General features: G+C 46.5%; 1 long non-coding RNA gene across 1 annotated transcript; it reads left to right on the top strand.

Moving 5' to 3' along the window:
- The first annotated feature begins 5272 nt into the window (after positions 1 to 5272).
- On the top strand, positions 5273 to 8525 carry LOC137141732 (uncharacterized). Its single transcript, XR_010916718.1, has 2 exons — positions 5273 to 5419; positions 7785 to 8525. It is a non-coding gene; the product is annotated as an uncharacterized lncRNA (long non-coding RNA).
- Positions 8526 to 9852: the final 1327 nt, after the last annotated feature.

Below are 9852 nucleotides of genomic sequence, written 5' to 3'. Positions count from 1 at the left end.
AAATCTCAGAAAAACCTGATATATCCATGAATCTTTCATGCAAGCTGTTTGCTCGTCCTCATATCTGATTGCCACGCAATCATATAATATATTCTTATCCAGTTGTGTCATCCTATGTCCCTTTGGTTCATGGAATTGCAGACGTTGTACTAGAAATCTCTGTGCTTCTTTTGGCCACTTCAAAATGAATACGCTGCTTTCATGTATATTTCATATATTTCAAGGTTAGAAGAGGCCATTATGATAATCTAGTCTGATCTCCTGCAAAACCCTGGCCAGAGACCCTCACTCAATGATTCCAATTAACCCAATAATTTGTGGTTGAAGTAGACTGTATCTATTAGAAAGACTCAAAGTGAAGGAGAATTTACCACATCCCTTCGTAACCTGTTCCAATGGATAATCACACTCCCTTTAAAAAAAACTGCCTTGGGCTGGTTACCTGCCCAAGACAAGTTTCACCTATATGACAATGTGGATGTTTCTGTGTTTTGATAATCATCTGTGAATTTGGTCAAGGAGGAATGTTGCCCTTACTGTGGGTGAAGACAATATTTGATAATGAAACTGTGCTGATTCCAGTCCAAACAGGATCTTGGTTTATAAGGCCTCATCTCAGAACCTTATTACATTTGCCCTGGATGAAACTTTGCTCTTTGCAATGAGAAATCATTCCATTTTTCCACCTCTGATTTTCCCCACACCAGTGAGTCAATAGCAGAGATGGGAATAGAAACCAGGAGTCCTGATGCCCAGTGCTTCGCTTTCATAACCTTTCTCCATACCCTCTAAGTGCAGCCGTGAAGCACAACTCAGGCTTTGACCCAGTGTTATAAAGGAACTGGGTTGTAAAGTTTTCTGTCAAATTTCAGAAGACCTGAAAGCTGACTATAAGATTTGGGCCTATCAAGCTCCAAATGCAGATCATGTTGGGAACTGAGGATGGTGGAAGGGGGAATTAGACACACAGATTACAGGGCTAGCTTTTGGTTGAGAAATTATAGATGTGTGGCTTTTACATGTCTGTAAACAAAAGATCCGGTCATTTCCCCTCTCCATGCCTCAGTTTTCCTCTCTGTACAGTGGTGATAATGATACTCACCATCCTTCGTAAAATGCATTGAGGTTTTCAGATGAAAGGTACTATGCAAATGTAAAGGATGATGACGACCTATGGAAAACAAGCACACCAGAAATACGGACCTGGTCTTAGGCTTCTTGTGTGCTGGTGACGTTCAGTCATTATTCCACCTAACATGACCTAATATCTACCTAGTGTAGTTTTGACCTTTCACAAAAAGGAGTAGCTATTTATAGTTCAAAATGTGGAAAACAACATCTTACTTGCCCTACTCCTGAGTCTGACCCTCAGCCTTTGAGTTGTCATCATTAGGTGTTCCTAGGAAAGAGACACTGTACTGTCTTTGGTGAATGTTTACTGATATTGCCTATTGCTTATGGAACACTTTGCAAACGATTGCTGGTTCCGGGAATGCAAGGTAAGTTTCATGCTGTGCCCCTCAAGCCTAAACAGACCATAGGATTGTTTCCCTTCTCTCTGCCTCTGCCTTTGCTTTTGAAATTTAGTAACACAGAGGCCATGATGGGGCAAGGAGCACCCAATGAGGAATGAATCTCTGCAGACAGCTAAGGCCTTTTCAGACCTTGCCATGTTAATACTCACCTAACCCCTCTGTTTCTGCTAACATGCTCTCCCTTGCAGCTTCGGAACACGGGAGCTACTGAACTAGATCGGATCCAAGGTGCACCTAGCCCAGTGTCCCATCTCTAACTGTGACCAGCATGGTACGCCTCAGAGGAAGGGGTGAGAACCCCGCAGCAGGCTGATGAGAGTGAATCTGCCCCCCACATTAGGTTTCCTCTTAACCCCTAATGATTAGTGTAAAAACAGCAGTGTGAAGTGTACTATCCCTTGCAGTTTGTTCGCATTAATTCTGGGTATTCTTGTTATCCGTTAGAGCTGGTTGGGAATTTTTTGAAAACCAAAACGGTTTGTGACACAGCGTTGGCTTTGCTGAATCTCTCGACTGGAAAAACTGTTGGGGGGTGAGGGAGGGAAGCGTCTACATTGTCAAAATGAACAATTCAGGTTTTCCAGTTTGAAATGACTTTTTGTTTAGGAAATTTAAGCTAATTTGACTGAAAAGAGTGATTTAAAAAAAAGGTTGAAATAGAAACTACACATTTCAGAATGAAACATTTGGATTGACCCAAACTGTGTGTGTGTATGTGTGTGTGTGTGTGTGTGTGTGGGTGGGTGGTAATCAGCTTTTCAATTTGTAAACATTCTCAAGATTTCAACTTTTTGACCCAATGGTAAAAAAATTGTTTTGAACTCCTGCAGATAGTCACAGGATGGGAAAACCATTTCTCACCTAACTCTCAACCATAGAAAAGCCCAAAGCATTTTGAATCTGGCTAAGTTTTCGGCCTTACACAATCCCTGTCACTGCCTGGTCCAGGAGAGAGAAATTGCCCTGAGGCATGTGTTTAAAGAACAAAGCCATTTGTTCTTTCTGGGTCATTGTATTCAGGGAGTACGTTTTTTGGCCTGGACTGGTAAGTTGGCTTGGCAAATGGGTCAGGCAACTAACGGAGGGTTGATTTGTGCCTCTAATACACAGCCTTGCATTGAGGGGCTGAGCGGTCTCAGTACTGCAGGGTGAGCAGCAGGAGGGATTGTGCCCGAACCCTCCCTGGTGTGCTCTGTGAATGCTCCCAGCTGCTATAAAGGAGGGGTCTCCCTTTTCTGGCTCCCCTCTGCCGTGGTGCAAAGATAGAGGATGTTTCCTTTCCTCTGGTTGCTAGAGGGTGAGGTTCTTGCTCCCCTTCCCAGCTGCTCCAAGCAAGGATCCCGGGGACTGTAACTGCCCTCTTGGTCTTATGTGCAGGGTCTCCCGTGTCCTAAGTGCTCCACCGCCGTTAGCCCCTCAGTCCCCAGCATATGCAACACAGACAGCCACAGGGCTCCTACCTAGCCCTCTTTGTGCAAATGTACGCCGCTTTAAAACCGAGTCCCGCAATGCTTCCATATCCCCAAGCAGAGGAATCAGAGCGGCTCTTTACTGGCGATCACCCACAGCCGCGGAGAACAGCCTCGTCTTCCCCATGCAAGGGAGGCCGGCTCTGGGTCACATGTTAGGACCCCACCAGCCATAGCCATTGGCTGCGCTTCAGGGAGTCGTTTTGGCCTCCAAGTTGATATACCCCGAATGGTGGCTCGGCTCAGCCCAGCCCCCTGGTGTGACTAGGTCCTGCAGCTTCTGTCTCCTTCCTGTTTGCACCCTGTTTGATGAGCGTTTAGAGGAGCTTTTCATAATGGCTATAAATGTTTATTGCCCTCTTAATGTTTTTATTGGGTTGCTGTTATGGTTCCTTGCAGCATATCTCCTGGGTGTGTTGGACTGTGTTGGGTTCTGCTTATTTGCTCTAGGTGAACTGTGACAGGTTAGTGGGCTATCTGGGTTTGCTGGGATCAGTGCTGACCTCCTTACAGAGGCCTGATGGTGACAGGAATAGATAGGCTGGGAGAGCAGCAAGGGACAAGCTCTGTAGAGCTCACTCAGCTCGGTGGTGACAGAAGAGGAGCTGACACGGCAGCGTGCAGGGACTAATATATCCAAAGGCAGTTTGGCTGACGAGCATGGACAGTTGTGGAAACTGGCCTTCCCCTGGGCCTCTGGGTCTGGAATGGGGAGCCCATTTGTGGGATGGGGCACAAGGCACACACCCCTGGTTATTCTTCTTGGATCATCTCTTTTCCCTTCCTTCCTGCTACTGCATTTTCCCTCCCTTCCTCCCTTCTGTTCTGCTCTCAGACTCCTCCCTTCCCCTTCACACCCTCTTCGCCTCCTGCTCACCCTCCTGCCAGGCCTCATTCTTTGTTCCCATGCAAGCATCCTTGTGTGCACATCACACAAAGCGCGGGACAAGATTTTCCAGCAGGGGAGCTAAAAGCTGGGCTTTCTGCAGCTCCCAATGAAATCCAGCCAACCTGCTGGGGGCTCAGCACTTTGGAAAATCAGGCCACTCATGTAGTTAATTGTTAATTAGAGCTGAACTTCGGGCACCCGCATTTGACAGTCTCGGCCCTGATTTCTAAAAAGCTTCCGCAATGATTGCTCCTCCAGTGCTCCACGAATGGGCGCTGCCCGGGGTTCTCAGCTCGCTGTCCCCTTCAGGTTCCCTCCATTCAGCACTTTGACCATCACGCCTCTTCCTGTTTTCTTATTGGTTGTCCCCCGAACTTAGCTGAGTCCTCGGCTCAGTAGCTCCTCCCCTTAGGCTGGGGGAGGGGCTTTGAGCCACGGGTGGGCATGAGCCCACTCACGTCCCGGAACCCAAATAGATCCAGTCCTCCAGGATCAGCCCCTTGCCTCTACTGCTCTGCCCTGTGCTGGCTCTTCCCAGGAGATCAGCTGCAAGGACCCTAGATCAGCTCGGAACAGCAAGGGAACAGCAGCACCATCCTGCGGAGGCTCTTAGAGAAGTAAATGGAGCAGAGAAACCAGAGACCCGACTCTCCCCTGCCTTTTGCTGCCTTTTGCTGCAAAATGCTCCCATGCCAATGGGATAACGTGTCATGGGCCCAGTGCAGTCACTTTGCACAGGTGTAACTGGCAATGCACGGTGCAAGGCTGTGGGGAATCAGACCCCAGGTGACTAAAGATAAATCCCACCAGGGAACTGAAGGCACCTGTTTGCGTGGAAGGGATTAGGAACAACACCTCATTAGAAACAGTTCCAGGAGTTTGGGTCTCAGTTCACCAGGATCCTCATTTTAATCCAGGAAATCTGCAAGGCCTGCAGTTTGCAAAGATTCTGTGTGGCCATTTTAGCATAGAATAGTTGTAGGTGTGGATCCAGGCATCTCCCCATATGCCCAGCTTTTCAGTGCATTGCAGGACCACATAGACACGTCTGCAGATAACCATCTTGAGTCCTTTCATGGCTGAGCTAAGGAGAATGCAATCAGGTGGATCAAAGTGCAGGCAGATTGCATCCAGGAGACAACCATCCCAGTGGGTAGCTGAGTTCCACCCTGCCACTCGACTCATCCTCATTAGGAAGCTAAGAGCGTATGAGCTGTGTACTTGACTGTGGTTAGCCTCTCAGGGCTTAAATGCCTTCTCTCACTTTGCAAGGTAATATTCTTGGCATAGAGAACTAGCCATTTGCCTTACAGATACACAGACCTGGCTAGTCCCAAGCAGCTTCTTTTCTGTGCAAAGCTGAAGGGGAGAGGGCCAAGCTGGACTCTGGATAATCATCATCAGAGCGATAGGAAAACCTCCGGACTAGCTCAGCTGCCTTCTGGTTTGGTGTTTGTAGGCGATGAATACATCTCTTAGATGTCTTCAGGCCCAATCGTGCGGCAATGAATGTAGCTGTTTAACAGGTATGGTTTTGTTATCTTCTCCTGCACCTTTAAATCTCTAAGGGTGGAGCTCTCTGCAGAGACAGGCAGCACACACTCTGTGTCACATGTTCTGACCTCCAAGAGATATCTTTCCTTGCTGATCCCTCCCATCTTCCACTCCTTGTAGGCTTTCTGCTTTCTGAATCACCTGCCTGAGATGCTTGCTCTTCCAGCTCGGTCTACAACCCTTGCCTATGAATATTTTTCCCTTCCTTGGGATGCAGGCTTCAGATAGTTCCTGCAACTTTGACTTAAAGTAATTCCAAGCCTCCTCCGCCTTTAGATCAATGAGTTCTTCAGTCCAGTCCACTTCCCCAACTAATTCCCTTCATTTTTTAAAGTTAGCCCTTTTGAAATCAAAGATCCTAGTCACAATCTATTTTTATTTATCCTTCCATTTAGTTTGAACTGAATTAGTTCATGGTCACTCGAATCAGATTGTCCCCTACAACCAGTCCTTGTACGAGATCCTCACTACTCACCAACACCAAATCTAAAATGGCATCCCCTCTTGTTGGTTCAGCAATTATTTGATGAAGGAATCTGTCAGCTCTCACATCCAGGAGAATCTGAGCCCTATTATTGTTACTAGCACTAATCTTCCAGTCTATATCTGGGAAGTTAAAGTCTCCCATAATCACACGGTTCCCAGTAGTGTTTACTTCATTGAAAACATGAAGGAGGTCTCTATCCATATCCAAATTGGATCCCGGTGGTCTGTAGCACACCCCAAGCACTATCCCAGGGGAAGCTCTAGCAGTTTAGTGTGATTTTTGCTCAGACAGACTGTCTTATCCATTCCATGACGACTATTCCACCATGTTTCTGTTATCCCTATAATATCTCGTTTCACTTCCTGCACCAATAGCTCTAGTTCCTCCATTTTGGTACCCAGGTTCCTCGCAATTGGTTTACAAACATCTTAATTTTTGCTTGTTCACCAATGTGAGGCGCTTGGGTAACAAAATGGAGGAACTAGGGCTACTGGTGCAGGAAGTGAGCATCAGGCGTAGAGTTCCATGTTCAAGTGCCCCAGCAAGTTTCCAGGCCTTGCTGCCATCTTGACATGACATAAGCCTGAAAACTTGGCCCTCCGCCTTAGAGCTTAGTTAAATACAGCCTGTCTGTGTAGCTCAACAACTCAAGTCCTATCCCAGCATGCCCTTGGTCTTGCAAGTGACCTGAGATGGATATCATGGGGATGGTGGTAGTTCTCTCTGTTCTAGTGGCTCCAAAATCTTGGTCCAGACTATCGAGAGAGAGCACATCCAGGATGTCACGGGTCAACCTGCATCCCAGGGCTGGAAACTGCTTTTATATGGTGTAGTATTGATGGTAGTGGTAGGTTGTTTCTTTTTTCTTCTTCTAACAAGCCTGCCTTTCTTGACAGCCCCATTTTCCTGCTCTCTGGTTCTTCCATCATCTTCCTGCAGCTCTTTCCTACCTCTCAGAGGTGGTGAGAGATTTAACTAAAGTGCTGCTGATGCTGGATGGTGTGCAATGGACCTTCCCACCATGCTTATCTGTACAAGGGGCAGGTGTAGTCCCAGTTCTTGAGCTTCCAGTGTGCAAGTACCAGGGTATCACTAGACATCCCAAAGAGGGCAAGGATGTGGTCCCTAGAATCCAAGGCCAAAAGAGATCATTGTGATCATCTAATTGGAGCTCCTGTGTAACACAGGCCAGAGAACTCCCCCCAAATAATTACCTGATCAGTTCTTTTAAAAAAAACTTCCCATCTTGATTTTAAAATCATCAGTGATGGAGAATGCACCAGCATCCTTGGTAGATTGTTCCAGTGGCTAATTACTTTTGCTATTAAAAATTGATGCCCCGCCCCTTTCTGCACCAGCTGCTGACTCAGGGCTCGCCTGGGGAAAGCACGTATACCTGGAGACAGTCTGACTAAATCAGCCCTGGACACTTGCTGATCTCACCTCCTGACAGAGGTTCTGGCTGTAAGTGCCAGAGAATAGCCCTTAATATCTGTGAAATAGTCTGAGATCCTGGGATGGCATGAGAGCTAAAGAACAACATATGGTCACCACGGATCAGGGGAAAAGAGAGAGACTGGCATCAGCTACAACCCCAGCAGCAGAGACACAGCTGAACATTCGTTTTTAGACCACGATAACCAGCCACTCGCCCCTCGATGGTGATCCGCCTGCTGACCTCAGGCTTCCACTGCTCCTAGTCACCCTTAAACATCCCCCTTGCATTCATTTGTAGTAATGGTCCAAAATGCTAGTCAGCTTCCTGATTGACACCAATGTGGGATTAGAATCGGGCCGTAAGGGGAGTTCACTTGAATAAGAACAATAAAAATGGTTTTTATTTCTTCCAGAATTTCGCCCTCTGTAAGCAGAGCCAAAAGCAACATTTCAGTATTGCCATTCATCCGCTGGGGAGGAAGTTGCTGAGCAGACATGTCAACGCCTGAACACCTCTGCAGTCAGCTATGCCTCACTTAAGTCCTACTTGAGGTTTAAGTGAGACTTAAGTGGTGCTTGGCCTCGTGCTGATCCCTCTGAGCCAGGATAGCTCAGAGTAGCCATCTGGGTAACAGACCTGCTGGCTGTTCTCTTTTGGATTGCCTTCCGAATCCCACCCACAGTCAAACCAGTGAGAGGAATGGGATTAGCTCCCCCCCAGGAACCCAGCCAGAAGCCCGCTGCTGCAGTACAGCCCCTCTCCACAAGGTGTGAAATAAAAAAAAACCCTGGGAGAAGAAAATGAAATGCTGTAAATGTCATTTTGAGGTACTTGAGTGAGAGGAATCGTCCTGAAGCTGAGAGGCCATCAGTCCCATAAATAAAGGAAACGGCTTTCCCTAGCCCTTAGCAAATCTCAGGCAGGTCTTGATCCTGACTCACAGCAGGGTCCATCTGGCAGAATTTCCTACTAGTGTGTTTCTCTTGCTGCTTGGCCGGCCTTGAGAGGAAGTAAGCCAGGCCAGACGTGTGCAACTGAGCCAAATTGCACTGGACATCCAGTCTTAGATTGCTGCTTTTCTCTCCTGCATGACACGCAGCCGGCACTTTCCATCATATCCAGCGTCACTGTGTACATATGACATCCTCTATAATGCATTAAGAGTGAAAAACATTTCCCTAGAGGATAACGAAGACAAGGGAACCACGTGTTCTATACATTGGGTACTTAAAAAACAGGAAACAGTCTTTCCTTAGCATTGCTGTCTCACTAAGATAATTTATATCATGAGCTGTGTCTCAGTGCTGTTCACTAAGATGCATCCTTGTGATGACACCTGTCTGATTTGCATGAAGAATACAACATGTCCTGCGGTAACTGATGTAAACGAAAAGGGTAAGCGTAGCACTGACATCAATAGGATCTCTTCCTAGCTCAGCTGTTCAAAAGTCTAGATCAGTCACTGCAAAATGCAGCTAGCAAGTCAGTTAGCACTTTTACGTTTCAGTGACAGAAAAAATTCCTTATTTCAGAGCTCTGCCTTGGAATGAAATGATAGGGAAGAGATTCTCTAGGGCCTCTCCACTTGTTTTTGCTGCTGGCGTTTACATTCCACCTTTTGCTATCTTAGACACTTTCTGCCCTTGTAGATTATTGCTTTCTCTTTGATCACATGTAGAAGGGTGTATGTATGAAATATAGAAGATTTTAAATAGGCAGACCCAAGTTTGTGGTAATACTGATAGTTTGGAAGAAACCTCCGGGGAAGCATTTCATCAACAGACTCCATTTCTGAGGCAACAGCAGAAGAGGAATCCGTGCATAAAACTCCATATTTTCCTAATCATGCTCCTACTCTGTCTTTCTAGGAAGATTTATGGGCCTCGAAGAGTTGGACAAATATCAATATTACTTGTACATTTTTGCACTGGAGTGCATTGCTTTGCCCAATTCCATCAGTGAAGACAAGTCCAGACCAGATGGTATTACAGAAAATGGTTTATTGCTGCAGCATTTTGGCTGGTAGCCATGGCACTTTAGGCGATGATCAGATCAGATCTCCTAAACTGAAGACTGGTGGGCCCGTTTAGTACTTGACTGGGAGACCTCCAAGGAGAAGTGGAGCATCTCCAGAAGTGGTATTGATTCTTCACATGGTGATGTTTTCCCTTGTAAGTAACAAACCAGTGCTCAATGGCACGCTGGTGCTGGAAAGGTGTCATCTGGATGAGATGTAAAACCAGGGTCCTGATCATGAAAATGAAAAGCATAAAAACAAAAGATTTTTAAAGTTGCCTGAGGGAGTCAGTTACCTACCTCTCATTGACTTTCAGTGGGATTGGGGCACCTAAATCCCTTCAGGTTCGTTGATAATCCCAGCCCAAATATGCACTGGTTCAGATTTGTGCAATAGTTTGGTCCTCTGACTTTATCCTACCTGGATGACCTGGACCTAACTCCACCTTACTTACAGCTCTAAT

The sequence above is a fragment of the Emydura macquarii genome, unplaced genomic scaffold (genome assembly GCF_026122565.2).
Source record: "Emydura macquarii macquarii isolate MOO-44397 ecotype Brisbane River unplaced genomic scaffold, CSIRO-AGI_Emac_v2 contig_3113, whole genome shotgun sequence".
Taxonomy (NCBI): domain Eukaryota; kingdom Metazoa; phylum Chordata; order Testudines; family Chelidae; genus Emydura; species Emydura macquarii.
This window is presented reverse-complemented; position numbering and strand designations above follow the sequence as displayed.